The sequence below is a fragment of the Lytechinus variegatus genome, chromosome 15 (genome assembly GCF_018143015.1).
Source record: "Lytechinus variegatus isolate NC3 chromosome 15, Lvar_3.0, whole genome shotgun sequence".
Lineage (NCBI taxonomy): Eukaryota > Metazoa > Echinodermata > Echinoidea > Temnopleuroida > Toxopneustidae > Lytechinus > Lytechinus variegatus.
In genome coordinates, this window is record NC_054754.1 from 9,492,022 (window position 1) to 9,504,701 (window position 12,680).

Sequence of the window (12,680 nt, forward strand, 5' to 3'; positions counted from 1 at the left end):
TTCTTTCGCGATTATTACTACATCAATTAAGATATTTCCCTGGAAGACATTTTGGAAGCTTACAAGAGATCCATTAGTAGGATTGAACTTAGGGGTCTGCTTGCTCTATTTATCAGGTGTTCATCACTGCCCATTATTTTCATTACACATCATGAATAGCCACAAATATTTGTTTATTATTTTTGGGGGGTGGGGTACATACTTAAAATGATCTGAGCAAGAGAGCAATCAGGTCATTTTGTCTTTATTTTGATATTGAAATGAACAATCTGGTGCAAATCTTGTGAAGATTTTTTTTTTAAGTCTGAGTTTGGAATGGGAGCCAAAGAGAGCTAGCCCAGTACCCCCCCCCATGTATTTGCTCTCATCAACGCTATCTTAAAGGTCACTTCCAAATAAAATAAAAATTTGTACCTGCCCACCCCCTATATTTCTCTATCAATTCCACCCCCCTCTCTCTCTTCCACACACACACATCCCACATAATCATGCGAGCAAACAATTATTCTCATTTCATTTTTATTTCTATTCCACTTTTAAATCAAACTCATTCATGTCTTTAATTCGGCTGCACCTGAATGTCACAGTATGCCATGTTGCAATGGCTTTTATGGGCTATCTTGCCACGCATGTTATTTTGATACTAAATACCTGTTGTACTAGTATTATACCCATGGATACCCGACATACAGAATCAATCAATCAGTAGCACCATCATATTCCAGTCATATAGAAGTGATCTTCAGTGCCATTTCATCACAACACAGTTTGGTAGCAATAACATCATCATCACATATCTTTCACGCAATATAAATTGGTGGATTAAGTAAATCACGAATATCAAGATTAGAAAGTAATATTTCAAATTAAAATGTTTATTAGTTAATGAATTTTTGAATACATGATAAAAATATTTTTTCTCACCAAAGCATCAAATTACATCAGCAAAATGCCTATAATGGGTGCAGCAAAATGCCTATAATGGGTGCAACAGAAATTGCAAGGATATTACAAGAGAGGGGATGTATTTTTTTGGTAAAATCTAGAGAGAAAAATATGAAAAAAATAAGTATGTATATTCACTTACATAGTTATTGATAAGCCTTACATAGTCAACATAAGGGGGGCATCAAGGATGCCATTAATAAAAAGATTATCAATATACCTCTCTCTCAAAGTCAGTTACTAAAATATCAAATTATTTTTCCAGCATTTGCTGACAAGAAATAGCATGCTAATCTAATCGGTGACACTTCATAAAAAAAGGGGAGCACATTTCTCTAAAGAGTGCCTTCCCAAATCTGCACATTGGTAAATCAGTAACAAAGTTGCTTATTGTCTATTGTTGTGAAGTGCTGCTAGAGCTGTGTTCTATTTCCAACAAATTCTTTTATTTGCAGAGCTAATCTAGTTCATTATACGGGACATCGACAATACAGTGTTACAAAAACAAAGAGATTAAAAAAAAAATAGTGCAACTTTTCACTTCCCCCAGAAAATGAATTCAACAGCATTATGTCCAGCAATACATACAGGTTCTTGTTTCATAAGGACTTCAATTATGGTAAATTGGCCCCAAATGTAACTAGCAACTAGCATGGGAACCCCAATGTTGATCTGCTGCTTTAATGTTTCCATGGTAATTACCAGAATGGCAAAGCTAGAATAGTGGTTGGTCTTAATGAACTGGGGTCCAGGACTGAGAGTGATTTCTTCGCCCTCTGTTCTGTCACCTTGTTTTTATTATGCACATTTTTTCAATGAAAATCCATTATTTCTTATCACCTTTTATATGTCTGTAGGTATGTATGTTACATAGCCCAGACCTCAGTAAAGGCCCATTCTGCATTGTTTAGATTACCAGAATACAACCTATCCCTTTCAAACTACTAATATTATTCAAAGTGCTTTCACTACTATAAGTACTACATGTAGATGATTAGAACATTAATAAAGGGGGGGGGGATAAGTGTGCCCTTTCGAAAAATATTTTAATCTTGTGTGAAACCTATGGACCTAAATATCTATACTCCAAATAATCTTTTTTTGTTCAACAGATGTGTAGTTAAAGCAACATTCAATATGTATCGACACATTTATTCAATTCATTAAATTTTTAAATCTGTAATTGCAATGAAGCAACTGCTTGTTATGAACCTGGCCTTCATATTTCTTCTTGATCTGCCCTGGTGATACTCAAACAGCCTGTGAAACCTGCATAGTAAACAAAAAGAAAAGGGAACAAAATGAGCTGCTGATATGAATTATTCTTACTCATCTAGTCCAGTTTATTTAGAAGTTTTTAACTTTTTATGAGCCCCTACTCTTCCATGCAATATTATTTTAAAAATGCACATGTAGTAACTTATGTTGCCAGATAAAAATCATAGATCACTATTATAGATCATTATTCATATAACTTTTTTTTATTAAGTGTGAAAACCCATTCAAATATATATCGAAAGATTAATCTCAATATTTTGTCCTTTTTTATTTCTGTCTTCAGAGTAACTGAGTTTTAAAGTGATTTTATGTATGATTAATATAGCTAAGATACATGGACAATAAGTATGCATTGATGATAATGGAAATACTGGTGAATCTGAATCCAAAGAATATTGTCTCATCATGAAGCTTTACTTTATGGGATATAACATGATTCAGAAAAATAGGTTTTTTATATTTTTATGAAAACAAGCATACCTGGCAAGCTTTTAGATCAGATATCCTGTTACTCATCAGATTGTACCTCTTGGTGATGTGCAAATGGTATTTGACTTTGTACTTCTGAATAGGCTGGGACTGCTAAGAACTGGATCCCATTGGATCTGCAATTCAATATACATACAATACTTTACAGTTAAAAATTTCAAAAGTGATAAACAAAATTCCTCTCTAAAAACAATTTTTCAGAGTTTCCAACTTTCACAATTCCCAACTAGAAAAAACCAGGTCTTGACCAAAAACTAAATGGTTCAAGCATACATGGCCTACTCTAGTGAGGTCTTTTGTCAATCTTCAATATATATACACACCAAGCCAGCTTTGACAGATGTAAGATAACTATCATTTGTGTGATAATATGGCTCTCGCTCATTCATCAGTGCGAGTCAATCGTTAAATTTTTTGCGCTCGTCAATAAACATGTCTGATTTGAATCTCTACGTTAAGTGAGTTCCTCTTTAAGTTTAAGTTTGATTTTTATTTTAAAAAAGGGTTAGCTCACTTGCTGGCAGGTTAAAATGACCCTTTGCCTTTCACCACAAATAACATCAAGTGAGGACAATAAAGATAAATCAATCGGATCAGCCGCTCTCTCTGCTTAGCCTTATACTTAAACAATTCAAAATAGGGCACTATAAATTTTCTCAACCCTTCCAAAAAAACAATTGAGCAGTTAGAACCCTGACATAGAAATGTTGCCCCCCACCGAAAAAAAAGAATCATTAAACTCCTTTGCTAGGCTAATCATATTTTAGTCCAACGGTCCAGCCAGGAACTAAAATGAAATTAAAGTTAACTTAAAAAATCTTTGTAGAAAAAAAGTCAAACCAGACAGATCTAGATTTTTTTTTAAATCTATATCTACGATAGACCTATCCTAGGGGCTTACTTTTATTTAAAAAAAAGAAAAACGTTAACATCTGTCTCAAATCATTCCACGAGTGATGCATGGGCATGGCAAAATCTACCAATATCATTCCAAACAGATTCATCATTCAGTTCATTTAGATTTAATTTCATTTCATTTTAAATGCAGATAATTATATTGAAATAGCGGTGTCGAAAAATCAGTACTCGGCCCATGGCCTATAACTTCAAATTTCAACTCGAGCTTGTTTGACACTTAATTTCCAAAACCTAATGACCTAGCCTACATCGGCAATTTCGCAGCCGGCTGGCACCGGCGATATCAAAGTCCGCATCCCGCTCTGGCTATATATTTGGCTTAATTTTGATGCAGCTTTGCCGTTAAACAAGTCCACATCTAACCCTGATATTTGACAATAAGAACTGAAATACAGATTTAATAAGGGCGGACATGAAGCATCCCAATTATCCAACTTAGTTCTAAACTATATTATTTTCTGACAAAATATGTCAGTCAGATTTCAGACTTATTTGGGATCAGGACAGGAAAAAGAAATGGAAATATGGAAATTGTGGTTCGCGTTGTAAACTGCACATAAAGCCATGCATGCGACGCCGAACCCCAGCAAACACATTACAATTTCAACTAAGATCAAAGTAAGGAATTGAACTTAACTTACTTTTATTCCTATGGAATGTCATTAGATTGATATCAATGTTTCCTCCAAGATTTTCTGCTCCATTGAAGTTCACTCAGAAATCATGATTTCGAACACCAATTCTAAAAACAGATAATTAGACTTGCTATTGTATTTCAAAAAGTTGAATTTCGCAGAATCAAAAAGAACGACACTTCGCACAGATATCGTAGGGAATTGTGGGACGGAAAAAAAATGTTTAATGCATGACAACATGAATAAAACATTAGCGTTTTATCCAATCATACAAGTGCATTATGCGTATTTTGACGTCATTACTCATGAATTAAACATTGACCTTCCAAAATCAACCTTCAAATTGGACAAATGGCAGCCATGTTTGTTATGTACAAAACCTATGGAAAATCAAAAACGCGCGAAAAGAGTTGCCTCTCTAGCTCCCCTCGGGAGCTTACGTATACGTAAGATCGTATCTCTGTGTCTGCTTCATATGGATACTACCAATTTTGTGGTGCGTAGCCAGATAGGGAACTATATTGACGATATCTGGGATCTACAATCAGATGGCAAGATCTCGGATCTCGTCATGTCTACATTCCGTAGGCATGGGTGTCGATCACGGGGGGGGGGATGGGTTGATGGCCTGTATTATCACCCCCCCCCCCCAATAATTTAGGGTAAAAAATTATAATAATGATGATGAAAAAATGAAAAGTTTGATCATGATGATTATAGTATGCCATCAATCAGTTTGTTTCCCTCGCAATTTGTGTATACTGTTATTAAATAAAAACATTCTTTTTCAGGACTATTAAACAGATGGGTAGAGGTTCACGATGAAAAAGAATAAAATGTTTATGTATATGAAACACATGGCATAAAAGGTCTCCAACGAAAAACAACTTTTGTTGATAGGATGTTCCAATCCAGCAGTGGTGAGTAAATTAATTTTAATAAATCAATTAATTCAAAAGGGTGGAAAAATAAACGGGAGTAAAATGGTGGCAAGATGAATCGTCTAAGGAATGACGGTAAGCCCGATGGTGCACGAGAAGCCACACAGTTTGTAATTTGTGCTAGTCTTAATTGGTCCGAATCTGAATTTTATCATCATGCATTAAGAAGAAAAAAGATATTGCCAGTCGGGTTGTATACACAGAGGCGTCGATCCTCAATAATTCCGCATGTGCACCTAAAAAATAAAATAAGATTGTAATGCTACACTGAAATCAGCAAGGGAGATTGAGATACCAACTCGATTTTGATTTAAAATCGTGCTCAAAATGTCTGCTTTTCAGACTGGAATATAAAACTTTTCAGTTCGCGCTTCGCGCTCGCATCATTTCTGTACCAAAAACCCATACTTTTCATGATTAAATAGGTGAATAGAATGTCCCGTTTTCAGTTCTGAACCTCAAAAGAACTTCCGCTTCGATTTGCAATAATCTTTTGTTGGATATATATCTTGTTCTTTATTAAAAGCGTCCAATAATCTGTCTTTTTTTTCCAGATCGAAATATCAAAATTTTCAGCTCGCGCTTTGCGCTCGCATCTATTGTTCTTCTAGATAACCATCTCAATCATTGGTACCAAAAATGCTTAGAATATCAAGCTTTCAGGTCAAAATATAAAGAAATTTCAGCTCGTTCTCTAGTGAGATACATGTATCTATCCTCCTCATGAGTTAAACAAACCTAAACAGGTACATTTTTCCTGTTTTCATGTCATACTAAAAAATTCGCTCGCATTCTTTGTCTCTTTCTCATAAGTCATATATATATATATATATAGGCCTATGTGTGTGTGGGTGAGTTTGTTTGTTTTGTGTGATAGAGCGCTTTTGGAACGTTGATTCATGATTTTGCCCCCCCCCATCTGAAAAATGGATCGACGCCCCTGTGTATACACCATGTTCAATAAACAGATCACTATTTAATACCCCCATCTCACTAGATGGCGATTCCGCTGCGATCGTCAAAAATCGACAAAGCGTGGTATATCGTAGCTTGAACGTGGCTTGATCTTTTCAATCTTCTCCGTCGTACCTTGATCTTTTCTGAAGCGGCAAGGATCGCCACCATCTTCCTGGTCGCCACAAAATTTTGAACATGTTCAAAACTTACGTAGCGAGATCGCGGAGGTGCTAAAGCGCATCATAATCGAGTCAAGAGCGTATTACAATTTGCTGCGCCGCTGATGACTGGCCAGCGATTGAGCAGCGACCGTCTGCGCTGCTATGAAACAACGTGCCGATGGTAGCGGATTATCACATTTTCAACAGATTACGAGGCGACACCACGACGTTTTCAAATATACTTCCCAGAAAAAGGACCAAAAAGGGAAGCTGCCCAATCTGTTATGCCGGCGGTCCAAGAGGAAGCGAACAAGAGGTTATGGTGGTGGTAGAGGAGGAGGAGGTATAGTAGGAGGATGAAAATCTAACTGCTGAGCCAGCTTGAAAGAGAGAAAAAAAAGACGCTCGCATGTCTTGATGACGAAATGGGTTACCTCCGCAAAAATATAAATTGAATATGTTTTAAAAATAGAATGAATTCTAACTACAGTGACAGTAAACAATATTAAAATTTTAATGATTCGATCACTGATGTATTGATTGGGAAAGCACACTTTATGGGGATTCTGGCATTGTGCCCCCCCCCCCTTATGAGTGCTCTCACATCAGTAGACTACTTCTTGAAAGCAAATTTGAAAGGAATTTACCTAACAATTTTGAGTGACAAACTTTTGTGGAAAAAATAAACAAAATATAAAACATTTTTATGCTCTTTTATGAAATTCTGGATGTATCCCTCATATTAACTATTAGGCTCATCGACATCTTTTGAATGAAATTTTAATATATATTGTATATTATGACTTAAGTGACAGCCAGGATCGGACCCAGTATCTTTTTGGCCTCCTCCTTCTACTGTCCTCGTATCAGGTCCTCGTATTCAACTTCTAATTGAAGTTGTTGTATAATGCTAAGATGTATAAGTCCAACCAAATTCTGGACATCCATCTTGGTCGGAGGTTGGCAATCGACTGAAAAATGTCTCATGTGCCGCGACCAATATGCCGATTGCTTGAAATCGTTTCAAGAGCCCATCATGAACGTAACACAATCGTTCCATTCGTAGCACCACCGTACCGAGGTCCTAATTAGCGTATGGGCCTCGTTGTACGGTCGCTTTGATCGCAGAAGCAGCGCATCACATCTGCCTCAAATCGTGGCAAGAGAGTGGCAGCGTCGTACTACCAGCGTATTACCATCGCCTTCAGCGCAGGTCCGTCGCAGTGAAGTTGTAGTGCAATCGCCTCGCAGGCTAAAAATAGAATTCGAGGACGATTCTGCTACGCTTTGCGGGATTTAGACAGATCGCCATGGTCGCCATGATCGCCATCCTAGTGAGATGGGGGCCGTACACGGTCCAGACAATTTTTGTCATTATTTTTTCTTTCGCATGAGTTTAGAATTAGAATAGGCTTACTTGTAACACAAATTGAATTTACAAAAAAATTATATAAGTAAAGTACACTACAACAATGAAGGAATTTCCAAGAACACCATGCATATCAACCACTCCCAAATGTCCTTATTTATGATTTTAGTGGGGGTAATGTTGAAAGATCCCATCCACAAGAAAATTTGTGTCAATCATCCCCCCAACCAAGAATACCGATCGACACCCATGCACCCATGTCATGCCCGTAGAAGAGATGATCCGGTGAGCGTTTCATGAAAGGACTTGTCAGATGTTTTATCCGACAAGTCCTGTTTTATCCGACAGTTACAGTGCCTCTCAGCCAATCAGAATCAAGAAAAGATGTCAGATCTTACAACTTGTCAGACAAAAATGTTGATGAAACACTCCCTAGATGACATCTCGGATATCCAAGATCTTGTCATCTCATTATCTCTCCCACGGGATGTATACATGACGAGATCTAAGATCTTTTCATCTCATCATTTCTCCTACAGGTTGTAGACATGACGAGATCTAAGATCTTGTCATCTAGCACCATCCCCGGCCCCATCTTAATTGCGATTGATCCAATCAATCACAACTATGGACGGCCAGCAACGTCAGCATCTGTTATGCATATGTTTGTTCAAAATATTTTCTATGTTTAATCATGCATTCATTAATGTTTCTCTTTGTTTACTAAGGACATTTACCTGTAGAAAAAAAATTACACTGATGGATTTCCATAGAGTTACGATTGATTGGATCAATCGTAACTCTTTGTCCTATCATCTCTCCCACGGGATGTTGACATGACGAGATTTAGTCATCTCATAGTTTCCCAAAGAGATGTAGACAGACGTACGAGATTATTATCTGGGTGGCATAGGGAACCGATCCTTTTATAGATACATGTATAGGAGTCAATCAATCATGATAAGTACTATCAATCAATTAATCAATCAATCATATCAATTAATCAGTCAATTATCAATTAATCATATCAATCAATCACTCCTGTCTATCTATCTATCTATCTATCCATCTATCTATCTATCTTCTATCTATCAATCAATCAATCAATCAATCCTATCAATCAATCAATCAAATCAAATCAAATAAAATCAAATCAAATCAAATAAATCAATCAATTATTCATTCCCAATCAATCAATCAATCACTGCCCGAGGCAATTATAGGTTCTTAATTTTTCTCCCATTCACCCTCTCTATAATCCCCCTTTCTCTTTTTTTTATCACTTGCTGAAATATTTCAGGAGGCGCCAGTTGTGGTGCTAAAGAATGCATGGTTTGGCATGATTATTGATGTGCTTTGCCTTTGAGAATACCGAGGATCACAATCAAATCCATACAGCAAAACCAAAACAAAACTAAAAAAAAAAGAAAAATACAGCTAGATTATTTTACATTCTAAAGAAAAAACGCTTATATGTACATTAAAACATGGTTATTCAACTGAGATAAAAATGAGGACAGAAAGACAGAGATAAAAGAGAGAGAAAATGTTATACGAGTGAGCAAACTATATATATATTTAATACATGATCACTTTCCTATTCAAGCTGAAAGTCCACTGCAAAACTGGGGTGATTTTTTAGTCAATAGAGAAAATAAAAAAAACCAGAACGCTTAAAATTTCATAAAAATTGTTTGAACTTCCAATTTTCAAAGATTTGACATTTATAGACACTGTAAATGATAAAACAATGACAATTACACTTGTTCAGTGAATAATAAAACCCTTGTTTCACAGGACAGGGAGGAGAATATTAAAATATCAATATATATAAGAACATTTCATAATTCATGTTATAGTAAATTAACTATAACCAAATAAATGACTGTGTGATAATCATCTGTCCACTTATTCGCACACCGACCATGAAATGCGCTCCGTTTCTTCCAATTCATCAATGTTAGGGTTTTGGGGGAAGGGATTAAGATGGAATGTCAAAAAAAATTGAATGTAATCTCTAATAAAACCATTAAACCATCATGGGGTAAAAAAATAATAATATCGGAGGGGTATTTGCCATATGGACATACAGTGGCGTAACTACAGGGGGCATGGGGGGCACATGCCCCCCTCCCCCCATCGGCTGACCCCAAAAACGGGGAAAAGGAGAAATGAAGGAGAAAGGAAGAGAAACGTAGTGGGAAAGAAGAAAATATTATTCATTATAATGTTATATTATAATTATGTTATGTTACATTACATAAGAAACAATTTTATCATAACTTTATGAAACATAATTTGCCCAGGACCTACGTATTCATTGTTCCTAGTGCTCGCATTGTCTGTTTAACGAGATATATAATCCTGTTGTACTAAAACATCCAGTTTTCAAGTAAATATAAACCAAATATATTTCCTAGCACTTGAGTTATAATTTTTTTATGTAGTGACATATGCTTCTTTTACAAAAAGCGATTGCCCCATGTTAAGGTCTTCGTATATAAACATTTCCTGTCCGTGATTACGTTCGCATTAGTGGATTGGTGAGATATGTCTGCTCTTCATGAATTCCTAAAATCATTCCTTAAAATGTCCCTTCTGATCTGAATATTAAAAATTTTCAGCTCGCGCTTCGCGCTCGCATCATTTGGTTAATGAAATACTTATATGGTCCTAGTTAATTCCTACAAAGAAACCTTAGAATGCCCCATTTTAGGTCTGAATCATCTAAATTTTCAGCTCGCGCTTCGTGCTCGCAATATTTGATTAGTGAGATGCGTATGATAATCATGATTGCAATGACTGCAAAAAATGTTTTATGTGTTCAGATGTAATTGTAATAAAATCAGCAAGCGCTTGGCACTCGCATTAGATGACTATGGTGAGATATGCATACTCTTAATGAATTCCTAAAATATGTTCCTTAAAATCTCGCTGTTTGGGGTCAAATCATACGAAAATTTCAGCTCGCGCTTCGCGCTCGCATTGTTTAGCAAGACAGGTACCTATCATGATTATACAAATTTGATAATAATGTCCCTTTTTAGGTTAATATAAAAAAAATTCAGCTCGCGCTTCGTGCGCTCGCTTATTGATTCAAAATTTTTGCTGGTGCCCCCACAATGCCGTGACCCACGGCACGCCACTGTGGACATATCAGTGACAATTCCTTGCATATCTAAAAAAAAAAAAAAATGATGCCAAAATATTTCAATCATCCCCCACCCATCAACACGGATTTACGCCAGTGCTGGATGAGTGGATACCATGCGCGACCAGGGGGTCTCGAAAAGCACCCTAAACAATAAGTATTTTCCATATCCTGAAAATGCACCCCTTTAACAAGTATTGGCGTGTGAAATCCTACCCTTAAAAAGTATTAAAAACAATACTCTTGGCAAGTATTCCCTGAATTGAACCCCTAAACAAGTACAGCGATATTCTAATTGTTATGTCACGGACGTCGGTCGTACGTTTTACCTTTACCTTCATCATTAGGTTTAGTACCCCCACCTCCCACACTTCGCACAAATCGTATTCTAAACACGTATAGTATTGACTGTTGGGGCAAAAAGTACATCCTTTATAAAACATTTTAGTCATATTATTTTGTAACCTCGCAAATTTGACCATAAACACGTATAGCTTTCCTTGCGAAAATGATACCATTTTTTTCATTATTTTAGTGTTTTTAAAACCCTTATTACGTTACGTACGTATAACGCATAGGTGGATCCAGGGGGCGAGGGGCCTGCCCCCCCCCCCCTTTGGCGGAGAAAAAAAATAAACAGAAGAAAAAAGGAAAGAAAGAAAGGAGAAAAAGGAAGAGGAGGAAGTCGATTGAATTAAAATGGCTAAAATGAGGGGAAGACTGGAAAAATAAAAAGAATCTTTAGTGCCACTATATAAAGTTTTCGCTCGCGTTTAGCGCTGGCATAGGTGATTTACATGACCGGTTTAATATGGAGCTTAACTATGAAGTTTGGAAGTCAATATACAAAACATATTTCACCTCGGAAATCGAACTTTCATTGTTTTGTGTGATTTACAATTGAGTTTCATAAAGTGCTCTGTAAAAAAATGTCATTTGTATGGTCAGAATATTAACATATTCTGCTCGCGCTGAGCGCTCGCAAATTTGGATTTATCAGGTACTTATTATTTATGTGTATTCCATAAAGTTGTCAAAATATCCCTTTTCAAGCGTGATTGTCCAAACGTACCAGCTAGCGCTGCATGCTCGCATTTGCGAGTTATGAATGTGTCAATATTGATTACACAACAAACTACGGTACTTAAAATCCCCTTTTCATGGCAGTTTATCAAAAATTTCGGCTCGCGATTTGCATTCGCATTAATTCAGCGCCTTCATTATGCATTGATAGATGGGATATAAATTTAATGATTAAATTGTCCCTTTTGTTTCATCTCGCCCTTAATTAGCAAAATGTATAGAAAGATAGGCATCATTTTCATATGATGACATGTCCTAAGGATGTCTGGTCCTATGTCAAAACTCAAAGTAATAATGAAAAATATCAGCTCTTTATTAAGTGCAAACCATATCCACCTCACAATTTCCTACAAAGTGCTTGAAATATGCTGAAATTTACTCTTTTTTTAGATCGAAATATCAAATATATTAAGCTCGCGCTTCGCGCTCGCTTTGATTTTCATGATAAAAGATGAATTTAGAATGCCAAGATTCTAGGATGAAATCTGAAACAAGCACGCGCATCTGCTCGCGCTTTGTGCTTGCATTATTAATGTAGGAAGATCCGCTATTACTCATCCTTTTCATGATTTACAAAACACGAATAGCGGCCCGTTTTTAGTTCTAAATCTCTATGTTTTTCCGCTCGCGCTTCGCGCTCGCATCAATAGTTATATAGCTATCCTGTTCACGACTGCAAATATTGATTAAAGTTTTCTATTCTTTATGTAGAAATGTCAAAAAGTTTCAGCTCGCGTTTCGCGCTCGCATTAT

General features: G+C 36.4%; 1 long non-coding RNA gene across 1 annotated transcript; it reads right to left on the reverse strand.

Moving 5' to 3' along the window:
* Positions 1-1,972: 1,972 nt before the first annotated feature.
* On the reverse strand, positions 1,973-4,311 carry LOC121429210. Its single transcript, XR_005971879.1, has 3 exons — positions 4,272-4,311; positions 2,704-2,828; positions 1,973-2,214 (listed from the first exon to the last, which is right to left on the reverse strand). It is a non-coding gene; the product is annotated as an uncharacterized LOC121429210 (long non-coding RNA).
* Positions 4,312-12,680: the final 8,369 nt, after the last annotated feature.